The sequence below is a fragment of the Mustelus asterias genome, chromosome 14, assembly GCF_964213995.1.
Source record: "Mustelus asterias chromosome 14, sMusAst1.hap1.1, whole genome shotgun sequence".
In the NCBI taxonomy this organism is placed as follows: domain Eukaryota; kingdom Metazoa; phylum Chordata; class Chondrichthyes; order Carcharhiniformes; family Triakidae; genus Mustelus; species Mustelus asterias.
Window position 1 is genome coordinate 56,273,420 of NC_135814.1, and position 20,327 is coordinate 56,293,746.

General features: G+C 40.0%; 1 protein-coding gene across 2 annotated transcripts in view; it reads right to left on the reverse strand.

Annotated features, from left to right (window-relative positions):
* Positions 1-19,529, reverse strand: part of wipf1b (WAS/WASL interacting protein family, member 1b) — a 110,932-nt gene extending 91,403 nt beyond the window's left edge. Inside the window, exon 1 of one of the 2 annotated variants that reach the window (XM_078228426.1) lies at positions 19,231-19,529. The gene's annotated coding sequence lies outside the window, so the exon portion shown is untranslated. The remainder of the gene's footprint in view (positions 1-19,230) is intronic. The other variant, XM_078228428.1, reaches the window with a different exon arrangement.
* Positions 19,530-20,327: the final 798 nt, after the last annotated feature.

A 20,327-nucleotide genomic window follows, 5' to 3' on the forward strand; every position in this document is an offset into this window, starting at 1 on the left:
TTCAAGAAGGGAGATAAATCATACTGTGGAAATTATCAAGCTATTCCCTAAATTGTCAATAGCTGGGAAAATCCTGGCTTGCGTTCTCTTGAATCACGTATTTCCTGTCGCTGAGGAAACCTTCCCAGATAGAGTGTGGCCTTCCAGCGGAACGACTCACATGGTCTTTATTGCCAGAAAAATCCAAGAAAAACGTTAAAAACATCAAGAGTAATTCTTCAATTCATCAATTAACCTGACAAAAGCATTTGACAGAGTATATTGCGAGGCTCTGTGGATTGTGCTTCAGATATTTTGATGTCCAAAAATCCTCTTCATAATCCTGCAACTGTTTCATGATGATATGACCGAAACCATCTTGAGTGAGAGATCTAAAATGGATGCCTTCAAAATCATGAGAGTAGTCAAGCAAGGCTGTGTGATAGCCATACTATTTACAATCAACTGAACAGCAGCTATTCACTTCATCAAAAATTAACTGCCCTCTGGTGCGAGAATTAAATATCACCTAGATGGACAACACTTTAACCTCAATTATCTCTGCACCAAAACTAAACTGATCATTATGGACATCTGCAGTTTGTGGATGACTGCAGTGTCATTGCCCATTCTGCGCAAGATTTGCAAACTATGCTTGATCTTTTCAATTCCAATCATCCTATACTTTAAGAAGGATGTCAAGGTCTTAAAAATGGTGTAGAGGAGATTTAGTGGAAATGTATCAGGAGTGTGGAACTTCAGTTAAATACAGAAACTAAAGAAGTTGACGTTTCCTTCTTAGAGCACAGAAGGCTAAGGAAAGATTTAAAAGAGAAGTTCAAAAGGATGAATGATTTTGATGGGGCAAACAAGAAGAAACTGTTTCCATTGGCAGAATGATCAGTAACTAGCAGATAGAGATTTAAGGTAATAAGCAAAATTACCTTAAAACAACCTGAGGCAAAATTAATATAAATTTCTTTACATAGCAAGTTACAATGACCTGGAATGAAAGGGCAGTGGCAGCAGAGTCCATAATGACTTACAAAAAGGGTATTGGATAATTACAGTTTTTAAAGAAGTAAAGTCTGGATGGCTATGGGGGAAAGAGCAGGACAATGAGATTATTTGGATTGCTCTTTCAAAGAGCTGACACAGGCACAACAGGCCAAATGGCTTTCTTCTGTGCTGCATCATTCTAATTCCATGAAATATTTTGGTCACAATCAGGGGTGGAAAAACAGCTGCATCTGGAACTTAAGAGCTTCAGCGTTGCTCTTAGTTTGCAAACTCTGCATCACTAACATTTTTCACTCAATGTTTTAATGGCTGTGCCTCTTCCAAGAGGCCTGCAAAAGATCAACAGCAGCTAGTTATCAATTTGTATAAAACTGAGAGATTACTTTTAAAGAAATTAATGAATGTCCAGTGTTTTGGGCCAGAGTTTGCTACACAAGTTCCCTACTGTCAGAAAAAATAAATTGATAGATTTTTTTTGCATCAAGTGCTTAGAATTTGGAAGGCACTGTCTAATAGGATGGTGAAAATAGATTCAACAGTAGTCTACATAAGGGAATTGGATAAATTCTTGAAAAGAATAGCATAATGGGGAAAGGGCATTGAAGTGGAACTAACTGGATCACTCCCAAAAGCGCCAGTGTGGGTTCATTGAGCTGAACGGACTCCTTTTGTGCTTTAGTATTGTATGATTCTGTGCAGTCAATTGAGTCATGAGATTAACTATACGATATCAAGGTCTTCAATGGCAAATTTGAGCTAACTTTTCCTTCATTCAGCAACAGTAGCCCATTTGAATATTAATTTATTTAGATATAAAAAATGGCCTCAGTTTAAACAGTTGGGCTATGAGGCCAATTAAAAAAGTAAAAGTTTTACCAAAACTGCACCACAGTATTTTTAATTTTCTTTGTTCTTTGGTAGGGGGTTTTAGTTAAGTCAGGCAGCATGGTTGGTGCAGGCTTGGAGGGCTGAAGGGCCTGTTCCTGTGCTGTAATTTTCTTTGTTCACATATGCAATGAAAGAGTTGTAAAAGATCTACCAGACTGTTTTCTGACAAGACAGGATACATATTGCATTGGGATCATGCACTAGTGCTTCCCAATCACAGAAGGGAAAGGTCAATGAATTATGCAATCAAGGGTTGAGAAGACCGATTAAGTTTCAATGTAGTGCTGAATGGCAGATAACTGTTCCAGGCAGTGTGACAGAAATGCAGACAATTCAGTAATACATCCAAAAATAGGACATGTGAAAATATTTCATTCGAGAAGCAGGATTTGGTGAATCATTAAACTAAGTTTGGCTATGGATAGAATATATTAAATGCAAGTTAATAGGGACAATCTAATTTCCATTTGAAGTACCTTGTTGATCTTCATAGATTATTCACATTTTATCTTTCTTTGACATGCAGCTGTGAATCTGCAAATACTTCAATAAAAATTCTGAAATGGAATTAAGGGCCATCAGATGTGAAGCAACATGAACCGCGTACATAAACAAATATAGAAATTCAGCTTGAGCCATTTCTAGTGTTCTTGCAGGATATGGAAGTCGAGTTCTTGTGGTGACTAGGACGCCTTATGTTCCTCTCATCCTACCATTTTAAGTTTCTTGTCAGCCACTTCTTCCTGTTTTGTATGTCATCACACTGATCACAAGATAAATACTGATAAGGAAAGCAATTCTACCCATCTTCGTTCATCAGTCCAGAAAGCAAAACCACAATTCCACCTTTCCCCCAAACTTCGCTGTTGAGTATATAACTGGCTGTTCAATTCCTAAGGTTTTTTCCATTAACTTACCTCCAAGTTCACCAATTTGAACCTGTGCCTACTCCCTACTATTATCGATGACCTTGAAGGACAGCTGTAGATTTTTTAAAAAATGTCATTTAGTATCTTCTATTATGGCATTGTTTTACCTGCCTTCTTTCTAAGCTAAAATTGCTCAGTTTTGCTGGTCTACGAACATGGGAACAAGAATTGGCCACTCAGCCTAGAGTCTGTTTGCCCTTCAATCAGGTCATTGTTAATTTGTAGTTTTATTCCATCCATCTGCCCCGGTTCCGTATCCTAAAGTTCTGAAACTGTTGTTTCTAAAGCACTAGCGAGAAACTGGTCACTTGTATTTCTATTTCTATCATATTTAGAATATTAAAACTACCCTGAGGTGGTACTGTGGTTTAGTTCCTTGGCATATCAATGTTCTGGGACTGCCCGCAATATTTTAGCCTCCATTCTAAGCTCCTCTCAAAACAATAATGAAATCGAAAAGGTACATTGAACACAACTTATGCCACTGATTTTGATCCATCTTAAGTCTGGTAACTATCTTTCCAAGAATTAAGGAATCAGGGTCAAATATAGGTCAATCCTGCAAGCATTCAAACAGCACATTATAATATCTGAAATAAAAGCAAAATACTGTGGATGCTGGAAATCTGAAAATGCTGAAAAGACTCAGAATCATAGAAACCCTACAGTGCAGAAAGAGGCCATTGGGCCCATCGAGTCTGCACTAACCACAATCCCACCCAGGCCCTACCCCCATATCCCTACATATTTACCCGCTAATCCCTCTAACCTACGCATCTCAGGACACTAAGGGGCAATTTTAGCATGGCCAATCGACCTAACCCGCACATCTTTGGGCTGTGGGAGGAAACTGGAGTCCCTGGAGGAAACCTACACAGACACGAGGAGAATGTGCAAATTCCACACACACAGTGACCCAAGCTGGGAATCGAACCCAGGTCCCTGGAGCTGTGAAGCAGCAGTGCTAACCACTGTGTTACCATGCCACCCAACTCAGCAGGTCTGGAGGCATCTATGGAGGGCGAAACAGAGTTAACATTTCAACTCTGTATGACTTGAAGGGGAGGGCGACCGTGGGCAAGAGGGGGAGGGGCAAGAGTGTGTCTATGTGCATGCGAGAGACACAGATGTGTGTGTGTGTCCCCAATATGAGAATCAGCTTTTCAGCATCATTCCCCCCATTAAAAATGACAAACTTCTCGTGGTTAATGTTAAGGAGCTATGGGAAGGTGGCTTGGCCTGATGTTGTGAGGGGCCATGCAGCTGCCAAATGTATTTGTTACTGTGAGCCTCTTCCTAATTCCAAATAAATGCATAGATATAGCTAGAAATGACTTGTTTACATTTGATTTCTGTGTTTGCACCTATTTCTTGGTTAAAAAAGGGCATTGACATTATGAGAATGCTTGTGTTTCCCGGATGTTCTTGGGAAGTCACGAGGGATTTCATGGCTCCAATGGTTTGTGAAACCCTGCTCCAGGAGGAGATCAGTTTTATCCCAGATGTTGTCTTTTGGGCCCTCTCTAACCCATTTGCCCCATCACTTACAGCCACATCTTCAGTTTTCCAGACATTAAACTCTAGAATTCCTTCCTTAAACTGCTCCATCTCTCTCCACTCCCTATTACCCAGTCTGAATAAGAATATTGTCATCCTGCCTAATATTTCCTTTGGCTCAGTGCTGATTTTGGTCTGAGTATGCCTTTGTGAAGCATATTGGGAAATTTGTTTCTATGTTAAAGGTGCTTTATAAATTTATGGCCTCATGTATTCCAAATATTTATCTGTTTCTTTTACTGCAAGTGCTACAGGTTTCTGTGGCAAAATATAGACTAAAACATACTGGTAATGATGTTATTTACCTACATAGAAGATACAATTTTAAATATATGTAACTTTCCCTCTTGTGCCATAACGCATTGCTACACAGTAAACTGCTGAGCATTTAGATGATTAGGCACGGTAGTAGCAAGTCATGTGACCCGATTGGCCATTCAGGCCAAAGAGCGCGAATCCCAGGGCTGAGTGGAGACATTCCTGGGCAGAACCGATCCTAGAGCTGTAGAAAGCAGTAGCACATCCTTGCACTCTGTATATAGTTCTTCTAATGAATAGTTATTGTTGTTGCTCAAATCGAGTGGTCGCCAATCACTCAGATATTACAGGCTCTCTCTGATTTACATCATTTTTCTTCCATTCCTATCACCCCAGTCAGTTTTCAGGTTGCAACTACAGTTAAAGGCTTGATCTGCAGTGTTGCAATCATGCATTGGGTATACAGTTAACAGAAGAATGTAAATTCTGCATGTTTTAAATAGACCTTCTGTCCCTGATTATTGACTATGTTTGCTCAACAATCTACCAGATGGGTACTGCAAGCTTCAATCAAGACTTAAATGCTGTTCACTTAATTAAAGCTTTGCATGTAAATAAGTTGGCAGTAGTGATTCTAATTTAATGCTCATTCGTGGCAGTAGTTTTCTACATTTAGAAAAAGCACGGTTCCACTCTTTTCCATGCTGCATGGAAAGTTGTGCCCAGATTTCTTCTGAGTTTTATTTTATTGGTGTCACAAGTAGGCTTACATTAACATTGCAATGAAGTTACTGTGAAAATCCCCTAGTTGCCACATTCCAGCACCTATTCGGGTACACTGAGGGAAAATTTAGCATGGCCAATGCATCTAACCAGCATGTCTTTCGGACTGTGGGAGGAAACCCACGCAGACGTGGGGAGAACCAGCAGATTTCACACAGACAGCGACTCAAGCTGGGAATCTAACCTGGGTCCCTGGTGCTCTGAAGCTGCAGTGCTAACCACTGACACAAAGCCAGTAAAGATGATCTCAATCTGATTTGGGTACATTTATTAATTTAATCTGAACTTCTACAGAAGTAAAGTCATCCACACACTTATGCAACTTATTAAGAGTTTACTGCCAAGTCTTAGCACTAAAATGCAACCAAAATAGTAACAATTGCAAAAATATAATGCAACAAATGCTTCTCTGACATGAACAATAGTTAGTTACTCAACAAGCAAACATATGGTATATTTTTTTAAATCAGAGTTTTGCACAATCTGATTTAATTCATGGGTTAAATACCTTTTGGGAGAAATTTGTTCATATAGCGTCACTTCTCAGAAGACTGTTGTCAATTGCCCAGAGGTAGGCAGTATTGCTGGGCTGGATTTTTGTTAAGGAGATGGGTACCAGGAGTCAGGAATTTTTCCAACACCGCATCCCGTCTCCATCTTGGAGGAGCGAAAGATGTGGGTTGTGTTGATTGACCATGCTAAATTGGCTTCAGGGGGAGTAACAAAATAGATATGTGGGGTTATGGGCATAGGGCCTGGGTTGGTACAGACTCGATGGGCCGAATGGCCTCCTTCTGTACCGTAGGGATTCTATGAGCCCACCTGTCAGGGGTGGAGATAGGCTTGATTTCTGAGACAGCAGGCCCAAGATGGCAATGAAGGCAGATGGATAACAAGGCTAGCAGACCTGTCACCATTTACTGGACGTTGGCCCAGTTGTACTCGTGAATGTTAGGCTCTCCAGCCCTCACCCACCTTCCCCATTCTTTCTCCATACCCTTTCCATTACCCCCATGCCCTCTGCATCCTACATACGCACTCTTTCTGTATTCACTATGCAGAGAACCAATAGGTTATCAAGTTTGGCAAATCTTTGAAATGTTCCTGAAACCTTAAATTAAACTCTAATTAACTGGAATGCATTAGCAGTTCAGAGGAGGTTCACTCAATTCAATTTTGAAATGAGGGGCTTGTCTTTTGAAAAAGGTTACAACAGGTTTGGCCTATAGCCATTTAGAAAAATGAGAAGAGATGTTATTAAAATATACAAAACCCTAATGGAACTTGAAAGGGTAGCTGCCAGGGGGATGTTTCCACATGTGGGGGAGACTAGAACTAGGGACAGAGTTTAAGAATTAAAAGTCTCCTTTTTAAAAATGGAGATGAGAAGAAACTTTTCCTCCTGAGGGTCATTATTCTGTGAAACTATTTCCCCAGAAATCAGTGGAGACCATGTCATTGAACTTTTTCAAGACAGAGTTTGATAGATTTTTGATAGACAAGAGAGTTGAGGGTTATGGAGGGAAAATAGGAAAGTGGGGTTGAGACTACAATCAGATCAGCCATGATACTATATGGTGGAGCAGGCTTAAAGGGCCAAATGGCCTCCCCTCTTCTGAAATTCGATGTCCTGTGAAAGTGACAACATAAGCAAACATGTTTTGAAGATCCCCTTTGAGGAAAAAAACTGCTCATTTTACAAGCTCATGAGTGTCAATCACACACAGCTAAAGTATCAATGACAAAAAGCTTTAATTTACTTCACCCTCTTAACCTTGTGCAAATAAACACATAGGCATTGAAGAAACTCAAAGAAAGATCACGTTTTTACAAGGTAATAAAAATATCAAACAAAGCTATCACTCTGCCATGAGCTATGTAAACATTACCTACAGAGCTGAGTCTATTCTTGGTGCTCAGCCAAGCATTCACAAAAAAGGTCATCTGGCAACTATATCAACAAAAGCAATTTGAACAATTGGCCAGGCATCTGTTTTTTCCAGCTCTATTTTCTACTGAGAAATTAGTGCTACAGCACCCAGGTTCCCCCTCCAGTGCTATCAGACATTTACTCTCTTTCCCCTTCACTGTTGACAGAAGCCAGAAATAAAGAGTAATTCAAACCCCACATTCCACAATCTCCACCACTAGCTCTATCTAAACTCCAAATTCTCTTGTACAAACAGATCTCAGAATCATGTGTTACTAAACTTTAGGGTCACACTCAGTTCTGTTGAACTGCATTATTTTTCCCTTCCTCAATACTGCAAATATGTGGGTAAAATAATATATTCATGCATGCCAGTCTGGAAAACCAGCAAATGCTGACCAACAACTACAAAATTACTTGATTAGAAGCCTGTGGAAACTAGCACTTATGCACATTTTGTAAGAGAAGCTGGTTTTCCAAATATTAATTAACTTATACTGGTGGCTAAAAAAAACACAAGTACACTAAAGCAAAGGAGGAAATCAAAGTTTTTGGAGATAAAATTGTTGGTGCCTTTCTATCGAGATTGCTGGGTGTGTTCCACAGGAAATTATCTTTAAAGTGATGTATTCTGCACTTCTATACTTAAAATCCAAGTAATTTAATCTTGCTTTGAATTTTCAGCTGGCCAACTGGACCATTATTTCCTCAAAACTTATCTCAACCATCACTTTCATGCTCCAACAACCCCCTTGGCCTAGTTCACAAAAATACTGTACCCAATCCACCGTCAATTACCCCGTTCATATGGCATTCTTTCCCCTCAATACAACTTGTAACACTTCACACACTCAAACTCATTCTTATTTTCCTTGCAACCCTCCTTCCCCACACCAAAGTCACACTGCTCTCCTCCCCCATAAATCACTGTAATCAGTATCCAGGCTTCCGGCTTCCATCTCTATGCATGCACACATTCTGAAGGAGATGGCCATTTAGTGGCAGACCAATGTTGGGTTCACTGTTCAATTAAGGGTGGTGAACACCTTGAGGATGTGTGATGTAGATGTGGAGAGTCCAATTTAAAGAGCACCCAGCAGCCATTGATAGTGGATGCTGGCATTCTGTGGATGGCTTTGGCCAGAACACAGCAGAGCAGGAGTATGGTATCACCCTTGGAAGGGCAGCCCCATGATTTACTAATACTTCCTTGTAGGTGCTTTAGAGACAGTGTCAGCCCAGAGTGTTCTACTTCCAGACAGTGGCAGGAGGCAGGCAGCCAATCAGACCCAGCAGGGATAGTGGATCCAGAGGTGAGCAGCTGCATGGTGGTCAGCGATATGTGTGGACAATGCAGGAAGTGCTTCAAAGTTCTTCTGCAGCGTGGCAAAGTGAGTGCAATGTTACACCTAGACAGGTCACTAGTTCTGGAGTCACCAGTACAACAATGCATAGAGTAGCCTGAAGGCACAGTGTGCTCAGGAACAGTGTGGATACGTAAGCCCATATGAACTCTTGGACGGGGTGACTATCAAGCCACGGACATCACATGTGAGTGAACCACAGGGATGTGATGAGGGAGATCAACATGATCTTAACTCTCTCACTCTTGACCTTGCAGGATGAAAAGAGCGTACAATGTGAGGGGAAGGGGTCAGTCCGCTAGTGGAATGGTACTTCTTGCCATGTTAACATCCATGGAAGGTGATTTGAAATTGCTATGATGGCAGCTTTGCAGGAAGTCGTGCGGATGAAATGGGTGTCCGTGTGTGAAAAGATGACAGCACGTCATCACATTTCCATGTGATGAGGATGGAGCTCCATTCTTATTTGCTAAGACCTTGTCAATGCCCAAGCTGATCTGGGCTGCTGCAGCTCTGCAAAAGCAGCTATCAACAGAGGAGAGATTTTCTGACCTAAGACTTAGCTCTCCTGCCAGACCAGTTATGGAGGGAGGGTCTTGGAATACCATTGTGACATACCAGCAAGTTTGGGGGGGGGGGGGGGGGGCGGGGGGGGGGAATGTATCTGAGCCTGAAATGCCACATTAGTTAAATATATCCTGACAGTGCACAGAAATACTCACCTCGGTAGGGTTTTATGCAAAATTTAAAACAGCTAGTACAAGGTGACCAACACTTCACATGTGAACAGGAGGTGATGAGGATGTAGAGGTAGCTTCCACCAGCCCACACTTGGGAGGATGGAGCTCCAGTCATGCTCAGCTGGACAGAGATGCAGAGCCTTGGGAATTACTCACCAAGCAGGTACCTTTGGAGCAGCAATGGATGTGTGCGCAAATGTTGGAGTTCTTTATGGCAGTGCAAAGTTCTGGGCAGAGAATGGAGGAGTCTATTCATTCCACAATGTCTTAGGCATATGAATGCATGAGCTCATCCACTGAAAGAATTGCCAATGTTGACAGCCCATGCACAATATCCTGATGAGTGGATATGGGAACATCACATCACCATGCTCAGAATGCATGCCACATTCTGTAACATTGACCAGTCAGTGGCACTGATTGCACAAATCAGTGTGGACTGGTTACTAGAAGCCCCTGCGGATGCTGGTTCACTCGGAGGTGAATGCATGCTATAAAGGGCCTGGGGTAGGCAGGATGATTTTAAGGGGTCTCTTCCCTTGTCTCCTTTGATTGAGGCACCATCTATATAGCAGGCCCCCATGACTGAGTCTACTCCTGCATCATCACATATAGATTAGCCTGTGATGGTGCCCCACTAACACTGTGACAAATACAGGTGCCCCAGTGGCATCTCCAGTAGATGTAAACAGAAAAGAGCAGCCAGCCTCCACTTCTGCTTCAATCGCAGAGGGAATCACTCTAGGAGTGGCCACGAGTGAAAGGTGCCAAATTGGAGCTTCACTTTGTGGTGCACTTTGGCAACATACATCATGATTATATCCCAATTAAATGAAACGATTGAAGTTGAACCCTGATTTGTATCATCCCAATATTTTGAGGCCATTAAGGCACCAGCATGATGAAGTGAGCATTCAATGCAAAGTTAGGTGGTCAATGGTACTTTTGTGGCCGGTGGCGACATATTGTCCAGGCAGTGTATAGAAACACAATGGTTTTCTAGAACAGTATGCTGTAGAACTGACTAGAGAACAGGCTATTTTAGACCTAGTATTGTGCAATAAGAAAGGGCTAATTAATCTCATTGTACAGGAACCTTTATGGAAGAGTGACCATATATCATGGAATTTTACATGAAGTTTGAAAATGATGTAGTTCAACCCAAAACTAGGGTCGTTAATCTAAACAGAGAGAACTATGAAGGTACGAGGGACAAGTTGGCTGAGGTAGATTGGGAAACTATATTGAAAGGTATGATGGTATACGGGCAAATGGCTAATATTTAAAGAATCAATATATGGCTTGCAACAAACTTATATTCCTTTAAGGTACAAAAGACAGTAGGAAAAGTGACCCAACCATGACTAACAAGAGGAGTTTAAGCTTATTTATTAGTGTCACAAGTAGGCTTACATTAACACTGCAATGAAGTTACTGTGAAAATCACCACACTCTGGCGCCTGTTCAGGTACACAGAGGGAGAATTTAGCATGGCCAATGCACCTAACCAGCATGTCTGTTGGACTGTGGAAGGAAACCGGAGCACCCGGAGGAAACCCATGCAAACGTGGGGAGACCGAGCAGACTCCGCACAGCGATCCAAGCTGGGAAACGAACCTGGGTCTCTGGTGCTGAGATAACCTCTGTGCCACCATGCCACCAATTCAAGACTTTATCAGATCAAAGGAAAAGTCATATAATGTTACCAAAAAAAGAGAACCAAGAAATTGATAAATATAAAATAGAATATTGAATTAAACTAGTGAGGAACATAAAAACAGACTGCAAAAATTTCTATAGTTATGTAATAAGGAAAAGGTTAGTAAAGACAACTGTGGGCCCATTACAGACAGAGAATGGAGAATGGATAATGGGTAATAAGGATATGGCAGAGAAACTAAACATATACTTCGTGTTTGCCTTCACAGCAGAAGATACAAAAAAACCTCCCTGAAATGTTGGCGTCAAAAGCCTAGTGAGATTAAGGATGTGAAATAAATTAGTATTAGTAAAAAGGTAGTGCTGGAGAAATTAATGGTGCTGAAAGTTGACAAATCTCTGATGATCTACATCTCAATGTTAAAAGGTGGCTGTAGAGTTGGCCATCAAGTTGATGGTCATATTTCAAAATGTTACAGATTCTGGAATGGTGTCGGTAGATAGCAAATGTGACTCCACTATTTAAGGAAGGGAGAGAGAAGAAAAAGCTCCAGACCACCTGACATCAATAGTAGGGAAAATGCTAGATTCTATTCGAAAGGATGTGACAACTATGCATTTAGAAAATAGTGACAAGATTAGGCAGCGTCAACATGGATTTATGAAGGGATATCATGTTTGACAAACCTGTCTTTTGATTATGTTACTAGCAAAATAGATAAGGGAGGACTAGTGGGAGAGCTAGTGGATGTGGTGTATTTGGATTTTCAGATGTTTTTGATAAGGTCCAACACTGGAAGTTAATAAGCAAAATTAGAGCTTGTGGGATTGGGGGAATATACTGACATGGTTTGAGGATTGGTTAATGAACAGAAAACAGAGGGTAAGGATAAAAGAATCATTCTCAGGTTGACAGGTTGTGATTAGTGGGGTACCACAAAGATCAGTGCTTAGGTCCCAGCCATTCACAGTCCATATCAATGGTTTGAATGTGGGCACCAAATGTAATATTTACAAGTTTTGTGATGACACAAAACTTGCTGAAAATGTGAGTTGTAAGGAAGATGGAAAAAGGCTTCAAGGAGATTTAGACAGACTATGCGAGTGGGCAAGAACATGGCAGTTGGAATATAATGTGGAAAAATGTGAACAATGTGCACAGTTTTGATTCCCTACCTAAGGAAGGATACACTGGCCATAGAGACTATGCAATGAAGGTTCATTGGACTAATCCCAAGGATGGCAGGATTGTCCAATAAGGAAAGGTTGAGGAGATTGGGTCTGTATTCTCTCTATTACATTTTCCGTTTACAAAACAGGTTAAATAATTGGCTGGCTTGAGACTCTTGTAACTTTGATCAAACTAACATGAAGAAAGATGCTTTTCTTTCTTTCTCTGTTATGATTCCTGTAGAGTCAGATAACTTCCTAAAAGAAAAGAATCCTCATGACCCCAACAGAAAGAAAATAAAAATCAATGGACAAAATTTTCCTATTAAAAGATTTTACTGTATCAACTAAAAACAACATAATTCAAACATTAACATGCAACTAACTGATACTTGAAGTAAAAAGTTAAATCTGACTTTAAATAATTGATACAAAGACATACATAATGTAGTTACAAACATTCACATCACTTCCCAAATAAATGTGGCACCACATGTAATCTCAGCTTTTCTAACCCATCCTCCAATACATTACTTCTTACTTTATGGATTTGGCCCTTGAATCACTTTCAGCTCTCCAGCTAGTCTCACAACAGTCTTGATGGCACAGAATTCCCAGTGATCCCTTTAAATGATCTGGATGGCTCTGGCAAATAAACGGTAGGGGTCTTTCTTGTCCAATCCACAATCTCTGCTTTCCCTGTCTTCTGCTTGCTGTCCTTTCCAACTGTACACTCGCACAGTAACACAGTCCCTGCTCTATTCTCAGTCTTCTTCTTGCTTTTTCACCAGGATGTGTTCTGAACTGTGTCTGCTCAGACCCGTTGTAATATATGGGATTAGTTTTCTATTTACCCTCTGCCTTTTAGCTTTCACCTTCAGAGCAACCTCAGGTCACATTGGATTTTTTTGGAAATAATAATGTTTGTTAGGTAACCCAATTACATCCTTTTCACTTTGGAATTATAGGGACCTTCCCAGAACAAAATACAGGTTCCCCCCCACCCCCCCAAAAGGACAAGGGTCTTCACACGCTCACAACTCAACCCACTTTCTTTAGCTTATGAAACAGAAAACAACAGGTACATGTAAACAGTCCAATATTAGTTTTCTTTCTTATCTCATGTCCAAAATTATAGAAAAGCATTTAATACAGATTTTACCAAATGAATGTTTTATAATTTGCCCTGGTTATTCAAAATTATTTTAATAAAAGCTCCTAAGTGGAAATCATTAAAAGCCAAAAACGAATTCGCTTGATATAGCTAATTATATGGTATTGATCAATCCTGGGGCAGTAGGTATGGTTGCACATGGTTGGACCACAAAATCCAACTTCAGAATCTCCACTTTGGTTTATTTGGTATTTTGTTTAGTTGGTATTTTATTTAGTTGGTATTCTGGAGATATTGGAATCAGAGGATATTCACTGCATCCATGTTATTAAAGATTGATTTAATAAAGCATTATTTTACGTGCACACCTTGGCTTGAGCCAATAAGGATGTAATTTATTACTTTATTAAATATAATTCACAAATCATTTCGAGCAGTATGATTTTAAAGACAAAACTAAAGAGTAGTAAAGAAAAGCAGCAACAAGGGTGTTTGGTTCAATGCTAATTTATCAGATATTGTGGGTGCAAGGCCAAATTCATTGGCAGCGAAGGATTATTTATTAGAGTGGCCTTTTGTGTTTAGAATGAGAAATATATGGAAGCCAAAAATTGTAACAAGTACTATTTACAATGCTTTATTCTTATTAGCACTGCACGAGAATATAAACTTACATCACGTGCTTAAGTCCTCAAGTGGGACTTGAATCATGATCTAATTCAGAAAACAGAATGCGAAGAACTTTGCCAAACTGACAACAGTTTCTACTCATTGTTGCTGATTTTAATTTTTCACATACAGGGATTTCCAGAGCTCAAGTGCAAAGGGGAGAACTAATGATTACCATGTCATTTATATGCCCAATTTAAGAGCAACGTAGACTTCGTTCTTGACCAAAGGTATTTAGCCTGTTGTAGAGATTATTTGAGGAAATAATGAGTACAGAAAATCCAAGTAGCAAAGCAATAAAGACAGTGTAAGATAAACACAAATCAAAATATTTATTTAGCTCATCAATCCATAGAAAGAAACTTCAGCCCAGCACTAACTTTCTCGGATAGAAATAGAATCAGATATTTACAGCACAGAAGGCCATTCATATCATATTTGAGCAGGATGAAGAGGAGCTATCCAGCCTAATCAAATTTTCCAGATTTTGGTCTTGTAAGTTGCAGGACTTCAAGTGTATATCTATGTATTTCCTAAATACAGAGAATGGAATGAGGGTTTTTACCTTTTCAAGCAGCAAGTTCCATATCCCCACCACCCTTGAGGTGAAAATATTTCTCCTCTAATCCTTCTGCTAATTATTTAAAATCTGGCTTTCAAATTTTCAGTCCTGGCAACATTTTTGTAAATCGCCTCTATACCTTCTTGGGTGTGATCACATATTTCCTGTATTGTGGGGATCAGACCTCAATACAGTACTCTAGCTGTGGCCTAACTAGTGTTTGTATATAGTTACCAGATAACATTCAATGCTTCTGTTAAGAAAGGCAAAATATACCCCAAGCCATATGTTCAGGTAGATAAACCTTATCAAATTGTCCTGTTACCTTCAGGGATCTGTTGACATGCATTGTCCTTCAACATTTCAGTATCCAATCATTTATGGTGTATTCCATTGCCTTGTTTTCCCTCCCCAAATGCCTTAGCTTACACTTCTCCAGACAGAATTGCATTTGCCACTTTTCTGCCCACTTTACCAGTCCATTGATAGCTTTCTGAAGTCTGCAGCTTTCTTCCTCACAATTAACCACACAAACATTTTTTGTACTGGAAACTTCTTAATAATGTCTCCCAAATTTAAGTCCTAATCATTGATATATGCCTTCTGAAAAACTAAGGTTTTCACTTCTATAACATTACCCTAAAGTCCACTCTAAGCATTAAATGCCTGTTCTATGAAGAAATTCTCACATGACTTAAATTTGCCTTTCGTTTGTGTGAACCTAGGTCCCATTGTCCTACTATCATATAGTGCTCTGGCTCAAGGTTTTGCTTTAACATTTATTACCATATAAATTTTATTCAGGTCCAATCTGATCCAAAAAGGGTCCGCTCAGGTTCTATCTCAATTGACTTATTTGCATCCCTACAGAGAATTTGTGCACGCTTGGGTGACTATAACTGGATAAACCGTACAAGATGCAGTTTCATCAGAGCAGTATACATTTTCAGCATTATATCCACCAATTTTTATTTCACTGATTTAGCAATATTATTCAGCATTCTGTATGCTTTAATTAACATTGTTCTGCACCAACTAGAAATGTTAAGTTCAGAGTCGAATACAAGTGTTTCCAACATCAACTTTAGCTACTTATACAGTATTCATTGAGGTATACATGTTGTCCATTAATTTACATTAAAGTTAACTTTCATCTGCCATTCTATCCATTTAAGGATTTTGTCCAATTTCCTTAGTGATGCTTCTTCTTTTATAAAAAGGAAGGAGCCTTACAACTTACCCTGTCACCTTCATAGGATTTGTATATGTAAGCATCAAGGTCTTTTATTATACACCCCTTTAAAATTCTACCACTTTTTTTATTCTTTCATGGGAAGAGGGCATCACTGGTAAGGGCAGCATTCGTTACCCATCGCTAATTGCTCTTGAATTAATTGACTTGCTGGACCATTTCAGAGGATATTTAAGAGTCAACCACATTATCTGGAGTCGCATGTAGATGAGACCAAATAAGGAGAGTAGATACCTTCCCTAAATGACATTAATGAACTAGATGGGTTTTTAAACAACAAGCGATGATAGTTTTATAGGTACCATTGTTGAGACCAGTTTTCAATTCCAGATTTAAAAAAAAATTGAATTCAAATTCCATCAGTTGCCATAGTGGGAATCCGTGTCCCCAGAGCATTAACCTGGGCCTCTGGATTACTAGTCCAGTGATGTTACCACTATGCCATCATCTCCCCCTAGGAATGGTTTACATCACAACTCCTCATTCTTCCTTCCAAAACTCTTAGGATTATTTTGGCCCTAAATTGACCTAGATTTTTATTTTTAAAATGTTTTTGGTGGTCCCAGGATATTACATGGCTTCTAGTAGGTCAGGAGAATGGAGGGCCACATGGCTTATTTGCAACTTGAGTGAAGGAGTCAGACTATTAGACATGTTCTTTTTCTGTCTGTCATTTTTGTATGCTTGTAAGGTTGTTTCAGATTAGTTCTCATTCTGCCAGCTTCTGCCCCCACTTCTGAAAACAATATCAGCTCTGTAAGTCTTTCACATTTTAATTTCATGTAACCTTTCAAATAACACACAAGTATGTCACAAAATCCATGGTTGTTACAGAATGATTTTTAAGAGCATAAATATGATTACCATGGAGGATAAAAGGTGCAGCTACATGTTTTTTTATAGGTTAGAAGGCTAGAATTTAGAGTGGAACACTGCCTTTGGAGACATGTCTGAGTGTATGGCTTCTTTCACACAACAGTACAACAGGCAGTTCTCTGGATACCACTTTTAGATATATTAAATAATTGTACAGCCTTATCCAGTTATCTTGAACCTATTTATGTTGACATCCAGCATACTTCAACAAACAAGAGAAATCTTGGTCTCATCTCTATACATTAATATGAAATGCTTACCTTTTATGTTGATGCACACAATAATTGAGGCACATGTAAAACTTCCAAGTTTTTAAGTCTCTGGTAGTACTAAAGGCCTTATTTCATTATTAATTGGATTGCTGGCTCTTTATCTTCACATTTTGTGAAAATAAACAGGGAGGAGGAAAAACTCTAAGAGGGTCATGGATCATTGTTGCTTTGTCTTTTGGGATTTAATCTTTTTGTTTCTAGTTATCATCTGCCTAATAATCCCAGGATTCTGTGGAGCTGTGGCTATGTTTGAGAAGATTCCGGGACCAGAATGAGATTGAAAGATAGATGACATTTGTGAATCCCAAGGAGATAGTGTTTGAACCGTGTTTGCAGCAAAAAGGTTCAGGGAGAACATTAAAGTAACATTGAAAACAGGCTTAGCAAAAGACAAACATGAATCTGCCAATTTTGTCATATACACATCAACAAACTTTTAATGGTGACAAAATTATTGTGATCCTGATGTGTGGAGAGAGGACAAGGATACAGAAAATGGCACAATTTTACCTCATGGTTGTAAATATAATCCATAGTTCACTTCTTAAACAACTGTAGATCAACTTAAGTCAGTACTTGTTTTGAAAGTGAACCAGCTTGCAAGCAGCACCCAGAAACTAAATTAAGTAAAATCTTCCTTTTTTTCTGGCAACAAGGACTTAATGGGCTCCAATTGAACATAGTTACTTTGGGAAATATCGTTATATTAGGGGCCTAAAAACCTATTCACAATTTATTAATGGAATTGAAGAATTCAATGGTTCAGTGATGGCCTTTTCCACGAGTTCAAATCCAGTCTAGAATATTGACCCAAGAGAACTTGAATTGGTGCAATCTTAATCCATCCTAGGGTAGTAAAGACTGAGTGCACAAAACTGTCTATTAGATCAGTATTAAGAGTCCAGTCTGTCAGAAACGGTAATGATAACTTACTTGTAATACTGAACCCAAGGCCACTAAGATGCATTATTAGACAGAGTAAAAGGAGTTTATTGTGCATCTAATATAATATGTGGGAGTACCAAATCCCAAAATGTAAAAGCTACCTTGACAGGTCACAGTCTAACAAGTGGCTGAATGAATAAGATAGTTGATGCCAGGAAATCACACCAAAAAACATGTTCCTTCAATGACTCGTCCTTCTTTGGCAACAAAAAACTCCCAATCAACTGAAGGATAGCTTTATGTGCGACTCCCATCTTGAAAACTGAGTGAGACAGCTGATACCATCAATAGTAAAGTATTTTAAGTTACAAAATAGAGGCAAATTAAGCAGAAGCAAAACTAGATTACACTGGAAAAGAGGGGAGATTTGGGCAAGTAAAATGTTTTACTTAAAATTTGTTTTAAAAAAAATGTAAATAAGGCTACTCCTCAAATTTGTTTAACCTTGTTACTCTAATGTTAGGTTGTGTTAGTGTCGTAGTGCCAGAAGGTAAATGAAATGCCTCGTCAGGAAGACTGCAAATTTGATGAATCTGTAAGCTGTCTCAAGATTAAGCTATTTCATATCTAATGAAACAAAAATTTGGATTAGATCCCAAGTGTCTCTTTAAGCAGTGTCACGCAGAGGGCAAAAACGTTTCAACTTGCAGAACAACATTACTTTTACCTTTTGTAAAGTTTTAAGCAGTGCACATATATGCATGGGATGAGATGTGTTTGTGCAGAAGTAACCTGGCAAAGGTTCCTGTTGAACCTGAGGCGTGTGAGTAAAAGCAGGGATTTAAAACTTGTTATTTTGCGGGGAGGAGGTTGGTAATAGAGAACTGGGTTATAGCCTAAAGGTAATGATAGCCCTGGGAAGGGTGACAGGACAGCCTAGTGTGAAAGGTAAAACAAGAAACGTTGTACCCAAGTGGTAAGTACCAAAGTTCTCCAGCAGTCCGGTAAAGGGACCGCCCACTCCTGTATTTGAAAGTCAAAATTTACAAACTGCAACGTTCAAATGAAAATAAATATTTATCTCTGCTGACAAACGGAGCTGAACGAAACAACAATGAAGAAAAACTAAAATGAGATCCCTTCAAAAACTGAACTAACACACATTTGCTGAATTTGACAACAGCAGCATCAGTGTAACTAAATGATGCAATCTACATATCATGTCATATAATTAACGCCTCAGAGAACAACCGTGCCTCCCCCCACCCACCCCCCAGTCCATTATACGACCCCCCCAACCCCCACCCAAACACAAATACTCACAAATCTTTCCACCTTCCCGCAGCCAGAGAAAATAAACTGTTGAAAATTCACCGAGCCGTGCCTACATCTGGAAAGAGGAAGACTTCCGCAGACGTTCTTTGAGAAGCCACACCTAGAACGGGTCTGACCAGAGGCTGAAAGTTGTTGGCTGACTGCGGCGGAGTGTAAGCGGGGAGAGTCAGAGTCCTGTCAGCGGCAGCAGCCTCCCGCCAGCCCGGTCACTGCTCACGGGCAGTGGCTCCGCACTTTCCGGCTAGCTGAAGGGTCAGACATTTCCTGTTAAAACTTGAGCCAAGCCCATTGCTGAAAAGTTTAAGGGAGTGGATCCGGGTCCCTGGGCTCTCTGTCAGTGATGTAATGTTTGCAGCTGGCTAATTCGGAACACCAAAACTTCAAACTGTGAGCAAAACAAAAAAAAAATAAAGAGATTAAAAGTGTGACCGCGCAGCCACTTTCCCCAGCGGGGCAGCTTTTTATTTTGCAAACCGGCGGGCGGGGGTAATGTTTTATTTCTCTCTGGTGAAGGGAGCGTGTGCTGTGGGGGCGCGAGTCTGTCGCCACCACAGGAATGCTGGGCGCGAGGACAAGTCTGCTCTCTGCAGCTGGCAAATACAGGCAAGGGCCAAGCACTGAGAACAACAACAAAAATCCCCTCACAACAAGATCACCCAGTCCACACAACCTGCAGCATTCATCTTAGACTAACATTTCCAGAGCACCAGCACTGTCTGCCTTTACCCAACATTAGTGACGGCGGCAACTTGAGGAACTACAGTGGGCACTGATTAACATCATGCATTGCTTCCTGTTAATCTTTTCTAATATAAATTCCCATGCCTTACTTTTATCAGTTTTGCTAAAATTTGCCCTGCTCATGTTTTCCCTTCGAGCGGAGCTATTCGACGCCGCTGCTGACTGGATGGTTTCATTACACCGTGACAAAATGACATTCTAAATGTGGATCACGAAATTGCTAATTAAAATAAGGATAAATTACATGATTTTAAAATGGGACTGATTTACATTTGTGCAAATGTACGGGTTACGGGTGGACGGATGCTGGAATGTATCCCTGACGCACCGTAGTTCTTTTGTAA